Source organism: Papio anubis, chromosome 15, assembly GCF_008728515.1.
Source record: "Papio anubis isolate 15944 chromosome 15, Panubis1.0, whole genome shotgun sequence".
Lineage (NCBI taxonomy): Eukaryota > Metazoa > Chordata > Mammalia > Primates > Cercopithecidae > Papio > Papio anubis.
In genome coordinates, this window is record NC_044990.1 from 16,752,720 (window position 1) to 16,766,866 (window position 14,147).

General features: G+C 36.3%; 1 long non-coding RNA gene across 5 annotated transcripts in view; it reads right to left on the minus strand.

The window, feature by feature from the left end:
• LOC103879183 overlaps positions 1-14,147 on the minus strand; it is a 259,760-nt gene that overhangs the window by 11,599 nt on the left and 234,014 nt on the right. For all 5 annotated transcript variants that reach the window (XR_004178665.1, XR_004178668.1, XR_004178667.1 and 2 more), the window contains one exon: positions 3,899-4,007. This is a non-coding gene — a long non-coding RNA (uncharacterized LOC103879183). The remainder of the gene's footprint in view (positions 1-3,898; positions 4,008-14,147) is intronic.

Below are 14,147 nucleotides of genomic sequence, written 5' to 3' on the forward strand. Positions count from 1 at the left end.
TTCTCAGGGAGAGGCACATATACTCTCATCTCCCCACTGAAAATGTTAAGAAACTTCATTTATTATTGGCCAGTTAGGCATTTCCTTTTGTGAAGTGCCTGATTACATTTTTGTTCATGTTTCTATTGGCTTGTTGGTCTCTACATTGGTTTTTTTTTTTTTTTTTTTTTTTTTTTTTTTTTTAGTGTGCTGCCATTTAATGATGGGAAAAATCAAACAAAGGAATATGTTATTAATCACATAGACCACATCAGGAAAGACTGTATGAAAAAGGACAAAATTATCTCCAGGGAATATTTTTTATGTATAGGAATCTGTCTCCCTAGGTAGTATGTATGTCTGTTTTGCTGTCTGTCTATATGTCTATATTATCTTTTTTCATGTGTATACATTGAAAATATCTTTTCCCATATAATAGCTTTTTATTCACTCATGTAACGGTTTGTTTTAAAGGGAAAAAAAAGCTCTTAATATTTTTCAGTTTATCATTTGTTTTTACTTTTAGGTAAGTATTTTTTATAATATTTAAGAAATGGTTGTCTCCCTCAATGTCATGAAGTGTGTCTGTGTTATCTTCAAGAAACTGTAGACTTACATTTTATATTTAGATCTATAGTTCATCCTAAATTGATTTTTGTGTATGGTGTGACTGTAAAAGAGGCATTTATCTATGTACACACACATACATATATAAAAACTACATTATACTTCCATTTAAACATCAAATTTCCACAGCATCATCAAATTTCCACAGCAACATAAAATATAATGCTATCTCCTTTGTACTTATGTATCTCTTCTGTCATAAACTGACTGTATTTAAAGGGTCTGTTTCTAGATATTATTATGTTCCATTTGGTAGCATGTCTAGTTTGTGTTACTACCACATTATATTAACAACTATAGCTTTAAAAATCTTGTATCCGTACTGTCATGCGGGCAGATTCATTCTTCTTTATTATTGTCATAACTATTTTTACCTTTAAATTTGCATATGGTTTTAAATATCCATTTGTCACTTCCAGCCAAAAACTACATGCTATAAATCTAACTGTAAGTGCATTAAATGCATGGAAGGATTTTGGAAGCTGCAACACATTAAAAACGTTGAATCCTGCTGGGCTGAATCTATGCCTATAATCCCAGCACTTTGTGAGGCCAAGGAGGGAGGCCAGGAATTTGAGACCAGCGTGGGCAATATAGTGAGATCCTGCCTCTACCAAAAAAAAAAAAAAAAATTGTTGGGCATGGTGGTACACACCTATAGTTCTAGTTACTTGGGAGGCCAGGGTGGGAGGATAACTTGAGCCCAGGAGGGTGAGGCTGCAGTGAGCCATGACTATACCTCTGCACTATAGCCTGGGCAACAGAACAAGACCATCTCTCAAAAAAAGTTAAATCTTCCAAACAATGAATATGATGTAGCCCTCCCTTAGGTAGTACTTCCTTTGCATTTTTTAATAGAGAGGTCTTACTCATCACTTATTAAATTCATTCCTAGCTGCTGATGCTTATTGTTGCAAGTACAAATTATACCAATTGTAATTTTCAATTTTTTTGCAGATATACTAAATTTCTAATTTTAATCATGTTATAATGAAAATATATTTATCTCTAACAGTTTATCCATAAAATTTTTTGGATTACTACACACACCATCAACCTTCCATGAACAATGCCAGTTTATTTTCTTACATTCTAATCATTATAAATTTAATTATTTTCACCATCATATTGTTCTGACCAGGCTGTCCATTGAAATGTGAAATGAAGACAATTACAGCCTTTCCTCATTCCCTATCTTTAGGGAAGTGCTCTTACTAATTCATCAAGAATAATGATTTCTGAATAATTTTTGTACATAATCCTATTCACATTAATGAAGTGCCTATTCCTGGTTTTTTATAGTTTCATTATTATTTTTTGTAAAACAAATGGTTGTTATTGAATGTTTAATTCAGTCAAATCCCTTGTGTCTAATGTTTTAGACCATAGTTTTTAGATTTAACCAGTTTAGCAATATTTGTCTTAAAGTATTTTGTCTATTTCCATTTGAAATGAGTTCTATATTGTGGTTATATCTTATCTATTTGTTTTCTATTTGATACATCTGCTATATATGTATTTTGTCTCTTTTTGTTTCCTCTTTTGATTTAATCAAATATATTTATTTCCTTCCTCTATTAATACGCTGATTAAACATTCCTGTACCTTTTTTGGTCCAGAAGTTAAACTAGATATTGCATCACATATTCCTGAATAATTAGAACCTAATAGAAATCATTACTTTAACAACTCCTTGATTTTTCTATAACCTTAGAATTCTCAATGCTTTCTCTGGTGTCATTACTCTGCATTTTAATCATATGTAAATATTTAAAGCCAAAGGCATTCATTATCTTATAATTATCACTATTCTTTTGAATTGATATTTACTTAATTTTATCCATATATTTAACCTTTTGGATATTTGATGGGTTTGTCTAAAATACTTTTCCTTTTTTTCCAAAGAATCATTTTAGTATATCTTTTAGTATTGGTGTATTAGCAAAGAATTCTTTGTTTTTGTTGTCAATTTTTTCTCCAAGCCCTTTAAAGATCTTTTTCCATTAATTTTGAGCTGCCATTATTGCTATTAAAAATTTATTTGTTGTGGCTGAGTGCGGTGGCTCATGCCTGTAATCCTAGTACTTTCGGAGGCCAAAGTAGGTGGATCACCTGAGGTCAGGAGTTCGAGATCAGTATGACCAACATGGTAAAACCCGGTCTCTATGAAAAATACCAAATCAGCCTGGTGTGGTGGCAGGTGCCTGTAATCCCAGCTACTTGGGAGGCTGATTCAGAAGAATCGCTTGAACTTGGGAGGTGGAAGTTGCAGCAAGCTGAGATCATGCCAGTGCATGCCAGCCTGGGCAACAAGAGTAAAAGTCTGTCTCAAAAAAAAAAAATTAGTTTATCATTATTATTATTGCTTTGAAGGAAATGATTTTTTTCTGGCTGCTGCTTTTTCTTTAAGTTGTTGGTTGTGTTTATCCTGATATGCCTCAGTGTGGTTTACTTTGCGCATATTCCAACTAAGATTTATTGAAGTTCTCAAATCTGTACTTGAATAACTTTCTTCAGCTTTGGAGAATTCTTGGTGACTTTCCTTATTTCTTCTGTCATATTATTTTCCTCTTTTCTCCTTTTAGAACTTAATTAACATATATTAATTTTTTTTCCTTGTATCTTATATAGCTCTTACACTCTCTTCTAAACAATCTATGGAATTTTTCTCTACAAGGATTCTGGATTTTTTTGACTTTCTTGTCTTCCAGTTTATTAATCAATTAGCCAACACTTCTATTTCATTTAATCTTCTATTAAAAACAACTATTAATTGAAATTAAGAAGGTTATCTACTTAGTCTTAAAATCCCACCTTGTATTTCAAATAACGGCAAAAAAAAAAAAAAAAAAAAAAAGAAGGGGAAAACCAACTGTGGGTCGTATTAATTATGCTTTGTAAATTTTTTGTATTTTCAATGTTTTCACATATTAGGGACTTGCTGATCCTGGGAGGACTGCTTGTCCTAAGACATATCAATTCCCAAAGATACAAAGAACTCACATGCAAACATGCTTTTCACAGGCAAACTAAACTAACCCAGAACCCATATCCCCGACCACATTTTAAAATCATGCTCTTACAGTCTGGGTCATGATTTCCTTGCCCTAATTACCCCAGAGCCAGATACTAGACAACTAGGAAGAGCTCCTGCACAACTGAGCCTCCCAAAATTGCTCCAGCTAGCCAATTCTAAGCCTGCTTACACTACCTTGCCCATTTTTTCCTGCAAAAACCAAAATAAAAGCTCTTGCCTGCAGTTTCAGCACAGTCCGTCTTCCCCCTGACCAACCTTGGTGCTTTTCCAGGTGCCTCCCGCATAGTGTCATGTCCCTTTCCCTTTGGATCTGGAGTTGTATAACCTTTGGCAGTTGTCTCCTGGTCTTTTGGTCTCATCATACCTGAGTAGATAAATAAAACTTGCATTTTCATACATGCGTTGAAGTCATTTATTCACACATCACTTCACATTAGAATCCTAACCTCTGGAGACTCCAATTTCTCTGGCTCCACTCCTGCGAAAATAATAAAATCTCTGATTTTGTCTATGCCCTCTAGGAGCAGGCTTCTGTCAGAGTACTAAATACAAAATTTCATCCACTTGCTGTTTTCTCATATTTGGAAAATGTGTCAAGAAAACAGTAGCTAGAGAAATTTTGTCTACCTCTACAGTCACTTTCCAGCTCTGAAATATTCTGCATTGTCATCTAATTTTTCTTCATATACATGAGTCAAGCATATAAGTCTATTACCATTTCTCCCATACATTTTAAATACTTGCCAACTGCATAATCCAGGGTGTCCTCTTTCATATAACCCCATTCCCATGTATCACATATGGAAATGTTAGTAAATCCAGCTTTTCGGGGTTCTTAGGACCCATGATTATCACTAGCATTGGGATTCTTGTTGCCGTCTGATAGGTGAGTAGTGCAACTTCTGGATCCTATTCTCAGGATATATTATCTAGTCCTGTTTCAGCTTTTAGTTTACAGTATATATTTTCTCCTAATACATGGTAATAGTTTGTTCCGTTTGCATTAATAATGGATGGTATCACAGTTTTTCAGTTAAGAGAAATACACAGATCCCTAATATTCACAGGTATGCATGAGAGATTAATATGGAAGTCTTGTACATCTCATTCTTATGACAGACTCCTGCAATTTTCTTTATCCCTGTGGCATCATGTTGATATTTTTACTTTGTGCAATTAATATTGAGATACATTTTGGCATTCTATCACAGTTCGCTGCATCAGGCAACTCATTAGCACTGGAAATTTGGTGTTCCTGAACATATTAGGTAGCCACTTTTAAATTATTTTAAATGTCTCCTTGTTACAGACAGGAAATGTTATTCATTCCATGATACTTTGCATTGATTGCACATCTTAACTTAGAGGATGACATTCCCCTGATAGATTATGGAAATGGATCCTTGAAGTCTCAGTTTAAGAGCTAGGAAATGACACTCTGGTGTTTAGCCATTATTCTGCAAATGTAACCTGTACTTGGAACCAAGAGACATTATATAATGCTGTGTTCCTGGTTGCTGGAATTCCAAGAAATTGCCCTTCTCAGAAAGATTTCCATTGACATACGTGGCTAATATATGCTTCTTGTCTCTACAACTTAATGCCCTTCTGGCTTCGAATTTCTGGTCCCTGGTGGGAGATAATACCATGAGATGACATAATGTTTCACTAAACATAAAGCTGTAGCTGCTGTATCTGGGTCTTCCCATGTTAATAGGCTGGTAGGAAAACAAATGAGTTCTTTTACTGGAATAAATAATTTACTCAGTATGAGGGCATAAGTTTATAGTTCGATAATGGGACAAGGCTGAGTATTCTGGAACACAAAGGATTCACTGGGGTGAGTCTTGCTTCTTACATGACCACTGAAAATATAAACAGAAAATTGAGAAATTTTGCCCCCCAAAATCATGGTAACCAGGGATTCGGATCATCCAGGGAAGAAAATCTTAATTGTTAATTCACAAGTCAGACCTTTTAGATGAACTAAAATTCTGGCTAAGGTTGAGTAGAGAATGGGTGACATAAAAGGGGCATAAAGATTATTAGTTCTATTAAGGTTGCTATATTTGCTGCCCATAATATATTAATAATCATTAGTGGAAACAAATGCTTTTAAATTCAGAGAAAAAATGATACATAAGAACTGCAGAATGAGTATTATAATCACCTAATGAACTACAACATGCAAGACAGATGAAATGATTAACTCGGATGTGATTTACATCTCTATTAATGCTGCCACATAGTAAACATGATTTAAAATATCCAACAGCAGACACTTATTAAGCGTCAATGTTTCTGCCAGACACTTTGCTGGTTTTTGTGGACATAAAGGTAACTTACACATCATTTCTTCCATCATATCAGAAACTGTGGCTAAATTTTTTTATGAATTTTATCCTTGCTGTCACATTTATTGACAGTAATTTGAATGGCAAGGAAGTACAGAAAAGACTGTCACTACAATATTTACCCGGAACTCATGTCCTTTATGCTTTAGCAAAATGCATGATGAAAACATATTCAAGATATTTGACCATATAATTATTTCTCGTACAAACTGTTACAACTACTACACCTGAATCTGTCCTAGATATGAATGACTTTATCACTGAAGATAAACAGAAATATTTTGGTTTACAAATACTTCATATGTGAAATAAAATATATAAATAAAATGATTGTATCTAAACATTTTGGTTTCTCAAAACAAAATCTGAGACAAAGATTTGACTACAGGTGGTTTATTTGTGATGCAATTTTAAGAAGTAACATTAAGGGAGCAGAGAGAGGTATAAAGGGAAAAAGCAAAAGCACTTAAAGAGTATTTTATCGGCCGGGGCATGGTAGCTCATGCCTGTAATCCCAGCACTTTGGGAAACTGAGGCAGGTGGATCAACCAAGGTTGGGAGTTTGAGACCAGCCTGACCAACATGGAGAAACCCCATCTCTGCTAAAAATACAAAATTAGCCAGGCATGGTGGCACGTGCCTGTAGTCCCAGCTACTCGGGAGGATGAGGCAAGGGGATCACTTGAACCTAAGAGGGCAGAGATTGCTGTGAGCCAAGATGCACCATTGCACTTCAGCCTGGGCAACAAGAGCAAAACTCTGTCAAAAGAAGAAAGAAAGAAATAGGAAAGAAAGAAAAAGAAAGAAACAAAGAGAAGGAAGGAAGGGAGGAAGGAAGGGAGGGAGGGAGGGAGGGAGAGAGAGAAAGAAAAAGAAAAAAAAAGAAAGAAAGAAAGAAAGAAAAAAAAGAAAGAAAGAAAGAAAGAGAGAAAGAGGAAGCAAGTTAGTTATCAAGTTGACCATTTCTGTGAAAACTCATCCACTGGGGACCCTCCAAAACAGTGAATATGCACCCTAGAGTTTATCTTTGAAAAGTTTGTGGATGTTTCATTCATTATTTCCCATTCTTCATTATGGTTTGCTCTTTTGATTAACTTTCTCCTGGACTATGTATTTTATGTGTACTTCCAAACCTTGGGAAAGAATGTGAAGCAGAAAATCATTGGCATACACTGAATGTGGGACACCATCAGCATATACAGAGGTGTCTACCACAGTGTGTAAAACTGAGGAGGAGGCCAGGTGCGGTGGCTCACACCTGTAGTCCCAGCACATTTAGGGAGGTCAAGACAGGCAGATCACTTGAGCTCAGGAGTTCAAGACCAGCCTAGCCAACATGGTGAAACCCTGTCTCTACTAAAAACAAAAATACAAAAATTAGCTGGGTGTGGTGGCATGTGCCTGTAATCCCAGCTACTTGGGAGGCTAAAGCAGGAGAATCACTTGACCCTGGGAGATGGAGGTTGCAGTGAGCCAAGATCACACCACTGCACTCCAGCCTGGGCAACAGAGAGAGACTCCGTTTCAAAAAAAAAAAAAAAAAAAAGAAAGAGAGAGAGAGAGAGAAACCTGAGGAGGAAAAAGAAAATGATACAAAGTATAAGAACTATTTTCAACACATTGTTTATATTTTTAACTTTCACTGAAGTCTTACAGATGGATTTCATGCATTATTTGTTTACTTAATTTCCTCTTGGAAACCAATGATTCATTGGGTATGTACGTATAGTGTAGGGATTTCTTTATAGCTTAGTGAAGCTAATGCATTTTGTCCTCAATACTAATTAATACTTTATAAATATTATAACAAAATACCATTCAACTAACAAATTATATAATTATATAATTAATCAACTATATCACTCAGTTAACAAAAAGCTATTATTTAACTAACTGTAACAAGATTAGTGGTTGTCTTGTGCCAGGTACGATTACAGATATTGGAGATATATGAGAAATCAAAATAATTACAAATCAAAAAGGTGTTTGCCTTTGAAGAGACAGAGTACAAACAGTTCCCGACATTGGATAGGTTGATTCATAAATTTTCATCTTTATAATTGTGTGAAAGTGATATGCATTAAGTAGAAATAGTACTTTGAATTTTGATTTCTTTCCAAACAAATGATATACTCTCTTGTCATGCTGGGCAGCATCAATAAGCCACAACTCCTAGTCAGCCACATAATCACAAGGGTAAACAACTGAGCCTTTACAGAGTACTGTGTTGCCAGCTGATTTTGCCCAATGTTAGGCTGTCAGTGTTCTGGACACATTCAAGGTAGGCTAGGCTAAGATGTGATGTTTGGTAGGTTAGGTGTTTTAAACGTATTTTAAACTTATGATATTTTTAACTTACTATGGGTTTATGGGGATGTAAAGTGTAAGTCCAGGAGCATCTGCATATGTATTTTTCTCTATCCTGCTATTAAAAGCTAAAACCCCTTTGATCATATATAAATCCAACATAAGAGACTCCTGCAGGTAAGCAGAAGAAGGTAGACTTGCTATGGACTTCAAGGCCCAAGACACAACACCATGGTGAATTCTCTAGGATTTATTTTTGATTCATATGTCCCAAGTCAAAAAAATTGAAAGCCCAGAATCACCAACAGGCAAAGATAAGGAGACAAAAATCCCAGCTTTCTCTAGAGAAAGGGCAGGCTATGAAGGCCACAAACTTTTAGTCAATAATCTCACTACTACAGCCTTATGCCACAGAAAAAAACATCAGCCCACCCCTTTCCCTGCCTACACTGCTAAAGGTTGCATGGGGATGTTACACATCCACATTTTAGAGGCTGTGACAAGGTGCTCTAACCCCAATAGAAGATTCTCAGAGAAAGCCAAGTAGAAAGCCAGGACTTACATTGCTACTGACAAATAGTGAGCCAGGAACCCCATTCCCCATGTTAGTTGGCACAACTGACACGAGCTTCTACCTTCGCTCAGCAGCAATGAGAATCTCTCAACTCTTTCTGAAAGGTACTGACAGCACAGGCCAGGGGGAGAGTTAATATTTTCACCACTAACAGTAAACAGGTCACCCCAACCACACTGTTAGTGGAAGCTTTGTGGTGAGTAGCAACTCCTACTCCCTCCTAGTACTAAGGAGGAGACCCCTCTCCCCTTCATGTGATTGCAGCAGCCAGTGGGGAAGATGGACTTCTACCTCTAGCTGGTGGTAACAAGGTGGCACCCCCAGCTTCATATGCAAGAATGGTGTCATAGAAAGTCATATCACAAGAAGAGCCACTGAAGAGATAGAGAAAACAGTCCTGAATCTCTGACACCGCCCCTCTCCCACCCCCAGTAGCAGCAGCATGGTACAAAGAGTGGCTCTGTACACTGAGGAGAGAGGCAGAACACAGCAGTTGTGAGGCATTGAACTCAGTGCTGTCCTGTTAGAAAGAAAGGAAAATCAGACCAATCTCAGCTGATGCCCACCCACAGTGTGGGTATTTAAACCAGCCCTAGCCAGGGGAACCACTTATCCCAGCAGTCTGAACTCTCACAGTAACTGTACCAGCACCTGGAGCTGCCCACCCCACCACAGCAGCCAGCATGCCTTTCTATGCACAGAGGCTGGACCCCACACTCACTTGTTCATACACCCCTTGTTGCTCCATGCCTGTCTTGCCCTTAGCATGTGTGGAATACAGGCCAGTAGGAAGTGCAAACCAATCACAGCCTGCCAGGATGAGTGGGTGGAACGAGTAGATGCAAGCAAAGCTGAAGCGGAGGGGCCAGCAGCCACCAGCCACAGAGGTTTCCAGCTGGTGAAGTGATACCCCAAGAATCCTGTGACAAAACTATATTATAAGGCTACGGTAACCAAAATAGCATGGTACTGGTACAAAAACAGACACATAGACCAGTAGAACAGAGAGCCCAGAAATTTTTTTTTTTTTCTCTACAGTCTGGTAAAGAATTAAAAAACTGAAAAAGGGGGGAATAGAGAATATAGAGGCGACCTAAAGATGTCAACCATATTCTATGGCGGAAAAATATCAGGAAAAAAGTGTTAATTCTAGCAGAGTAGAATAGCAATTATTCATGGGGGAGGCATTTAAATTGAATCAGTTTAAAGCATATTAAATGCAGAAGAAATTTTGCAGAGATAGAGTGGGAAACATAATTATTTTCCAGAGTAAATTTGGCTAATATTAATTTTGTCATACATTTTTGTCAGTTTTGACATTTTAACTATGAAATTAGTGTGTGGATAAGATAAATTAGGTAGAAATAATGACAATTACAAAAAATATTACTTTGATGAGTTGCTGGGTTTGAGAAGAAATTTTAAAATCTTCACCAAAAAATAACTATTATATTTTATGTGTGTGTGTATATATATATATATATATATATATATTTTTTTTTTTTTCTTCAATCTTACTTTCTAAAATGTTTACCTTGGCTAGCAAAATTATAATTCATAGATATTTTTATGTGTTCAGGAAATTTATAAAATATACAAATTGTTGAGAATACTCAAAAAGGAAATTGTGGAAAAAAGGATCTAACAAATGCAAATGCAACCCTTCTAAAAGAGTGGAGGTCTCCTGACAATATTCTCTGTGACCTATGACGTGGGATAAGAGGAGTGGACCAACATTCTGTTTCTGACTGATTAGGAGGCAACACATGTACCAGTAAAATTTCTAACTTACATTGGGTCTTCATCTTCCATCTATCAAGGCATAAGTTTATCCATGTATAAGGCTGGCTGCAAAATTTTTCACAAAGTATATTCTATGAGTCCACACAACAGACCCCCTTCTTACTTCTATTGTTCAAAGAGGCATAAGCAAAGAAAAAAATTGAAAGATAAGAGTCTCATGATAGTAGAAAAGTCTTGATCCGTGATCTTGGGATAAAGCTGTCCACATCAAGGATGCCATGTTCTTCTGGGGAGAAACTTCTCTGGTTAGTTTTATTTTAAGGGTTTGAATGGGTGTACAGTTCCAAGAGTATAGAGGGACCCTTCTGAGTTGTGAGATTATGAACCCTAGGTTCAAGGTCCCAAAGTTATGCTACAATGTGGATAGCAAGGGCAGCTTTTCTCTGATGCTCTCGGAAGATCCAGTCTTTGGGTTCTAGATTGTGAAGGGGTTGATTGTCCCCAGTCAGTGAACCATGAAGAGCTTTCTTATCTTGTGAAAATACACTGTGGCATAATGAGCTACTGTCATAACATCAGCCTTCTTACATGAGAAACTTTTATACGACTAGAAAACATGCAATGAGATGACAAGTGATTAAATCCTTCTATAAATATTTAAATGGCCCATCAGGCAGTGAAATGTACCTAAAGTTTTGAATGTCTTCCCGGGAATGTGAGTTTGACAAACCAAACATTTTGGTCATAAACTATTTTAGCAATTTAGAAGACCATACACACACACACACACATTTATCAGAATCATTTTATCTTTTCCATGATGAGTCATGGAATGTAGACCATTTAATAACAAAAGCTTTAAGGACTCAAGAAGGACAAGCTTGCTGCCCTAGCTCTCCATGAGTTCATGCTTATTCAAATTATGTCCTCTTGAATACCAGGTGTTTCCCCAATTTAAGTGCACAGCACTGATAAATGATGGATTATCATGGGTAATTTTACCTAGACAATGAAGTTTATTCAAATTGTCTATCTAAGCAACTTCTGTACTGGCTGATTTAGATAAACCAGTCTTTTTATTAAAGTTTCAGAGATTTCTTACCCAGTCCAAATGATATGATTCGAAAGTTATTCAGAAACCTGTATTCAAGAGTACTTCTCAGGTTTCTTTTCATCCTATCATGAACCTCCTGAAAGACAACATATTCTAGGATTATACATACTTGTGAAGTTTTCAGAAACTGCATCAGAATTAAGCAATTAACTGTGAAAATGGCTTTGAATAGCCATAATTAATGACACGATTGACAAGGAAAGTTGGTTATTTCTGTGGTCTACAATGACAAAACATTATACACATTAGGATTTTAGAAATCCCATACAATTTTGGGACATATATGAATAACATTCATTAAAATATAACCTGAAGAAGGTTAAATATTATTTCTTATTTGACAATCCTTCCCTTGTAACATAACATGTAAAATGATCCCATTTACTTCTCCTTCAGATGCTTCAGGTGGCCTCTGGAGCACCCCAAAGTGGGAGGCAAAAAAAGATGTAATTTTGAAGTTGAAATTTGATTTTGGGAAGCCTGTCAAATGTATCAAAGGTTTAAAGCACTTGACCAAAATAGGATCAGAGGTCACCATAAGACAACAGTGATACATTTATCAAAGTAATAATTAAAAGATTTTTAAGAACAAAACCTGTTTGTCTTTGGTCAAGAGGACTCAGTTTTCTAAACAATCAAAAGACATAAGACAGCATGAGACAGAATCTCTCTGTTCTTATTTACTCTTTTTTTCCCTCAGTTTACTCAAAAGGTGAATGAAAATATTATACTGGCAGGCTAATGCTACACAAAATTCTTGTTAAAAAGGGAAAACCTATTAGTGTATTATCAATATGAAAACTGATTTTAACAAAACCTCATAAATAAATTTATCAAATCTGTCATTTTTTAATCACACATTTCTGTAAACCTTTTATTTTACATTTTTCCCCAACTTTCGCCATTCATCTTTTTTATCTGTTTTTTGTTCCTTCAATTTGACATCTTTAAGTAACTTCAAACCAAACAAAATTTTTTAACACACATTTTTATGCCTTTATAACTTTCCTCATCAAACACATATTTTGCTTTGCTTACACACTCTGAAAAAAGAATTGTTTCTCTCAAATCTAGTAGTTTTTAACTCTTAGTAACCATAATTTCCACTGATAATCCTGGAAAGTAATTTTGAACTGTTTTATATCAGTATCTGTAGATTTAAAAATATTTTGTAAGTTTTTAGAAAGATAGTTATCCAAATTATTATTTATTAACAGTCTAAATACACTTAGCTTTTCTATACTGAAGCAGCTACGTTTTCTGGGGTATATATCCTGTGTTTCATTGCCATGTGCTGAGAAAGAATTCAGGACACGGACGCATGTGGGTGGGTTAAGGAGTAGAAAGTTTAATAAACAACAGAAAGGAGAGAGGAGAGTAGCTCATAGTGAGAGAGAGGAGAGAGAGAGAGAGAGGAAGAGAGAGAAACATCTGAAAAGAGTGGGTTGCTGGGGTCAGCGGACTGCAGCAGACATTATAGGCAGGTTGGAGAATTCAGTGTCTGATTTACATAGGGCTCACAGATTGGTTCAATCAGGTATGACATCTACACAGTGCACGGAGGAGATGGTGGAGGAGGGGAAACTGGGGGTCCAACCAAAATCTAATTATGCAAATAGTGCAAATGGGCTTTCCAGTTGATCAGAGTCATCTTGTCTGCTTCTCACTGTACACATGGCTGACAAAGAGAGGGGAAGATGGAGCCACCATTTTGAGCATGATTGGCACAACTGCTGGCACTATGTCTGCAGCTCGATTTTACAGGCTGCTCTTTATTAGAAAGGAAAATAATTTGGGACTGCTTTTCATTAAAATGAAAAGCCTTACTGAGAACTCCCATGGCCTTGCTATCTGCCTAAGTAATTCCTTCTTAACTCCTATATCAATACCATATAAAAACAACATGTCAAGTTATAGAGACTTAAATGTATATTTATTAATGAATATCTCAGTATATTAGCTTACAGATGACTCAGACATTTTATGATTATCTGTTACTGAATTTAACAAAATATGACTCTAAGATTTTAAATTACTGAAAAGAACTTTATGATACTATGACACAGGAAGCCTCCCCAATGACTTCCCCCAGTCATTCTAGGTCCCAAGTAGCCATGTGACATCCATGAGGACTAGGAAGGTCAAACTTTGTCTGAGTCCATCAGGAGAGGAAACAGTTGTTAAGACCATACCTGGAGAAACCAACCCTTCCTAAAATATGCAGGAAGCAAGACAGGGAAAACAGAGGAAGAAGGGACCACACTGAGCTTGATTGTGGCTTGTAGCCCCTGATATAGGCACTAAAACATGTCTCCAGACTTTATCATTGTCACCTATCCAGACCGATGAATCCAGAGACTCTAAATCAAGACATAAGCTCACAGTTAAATCAAGCATGCATCTAATTATATT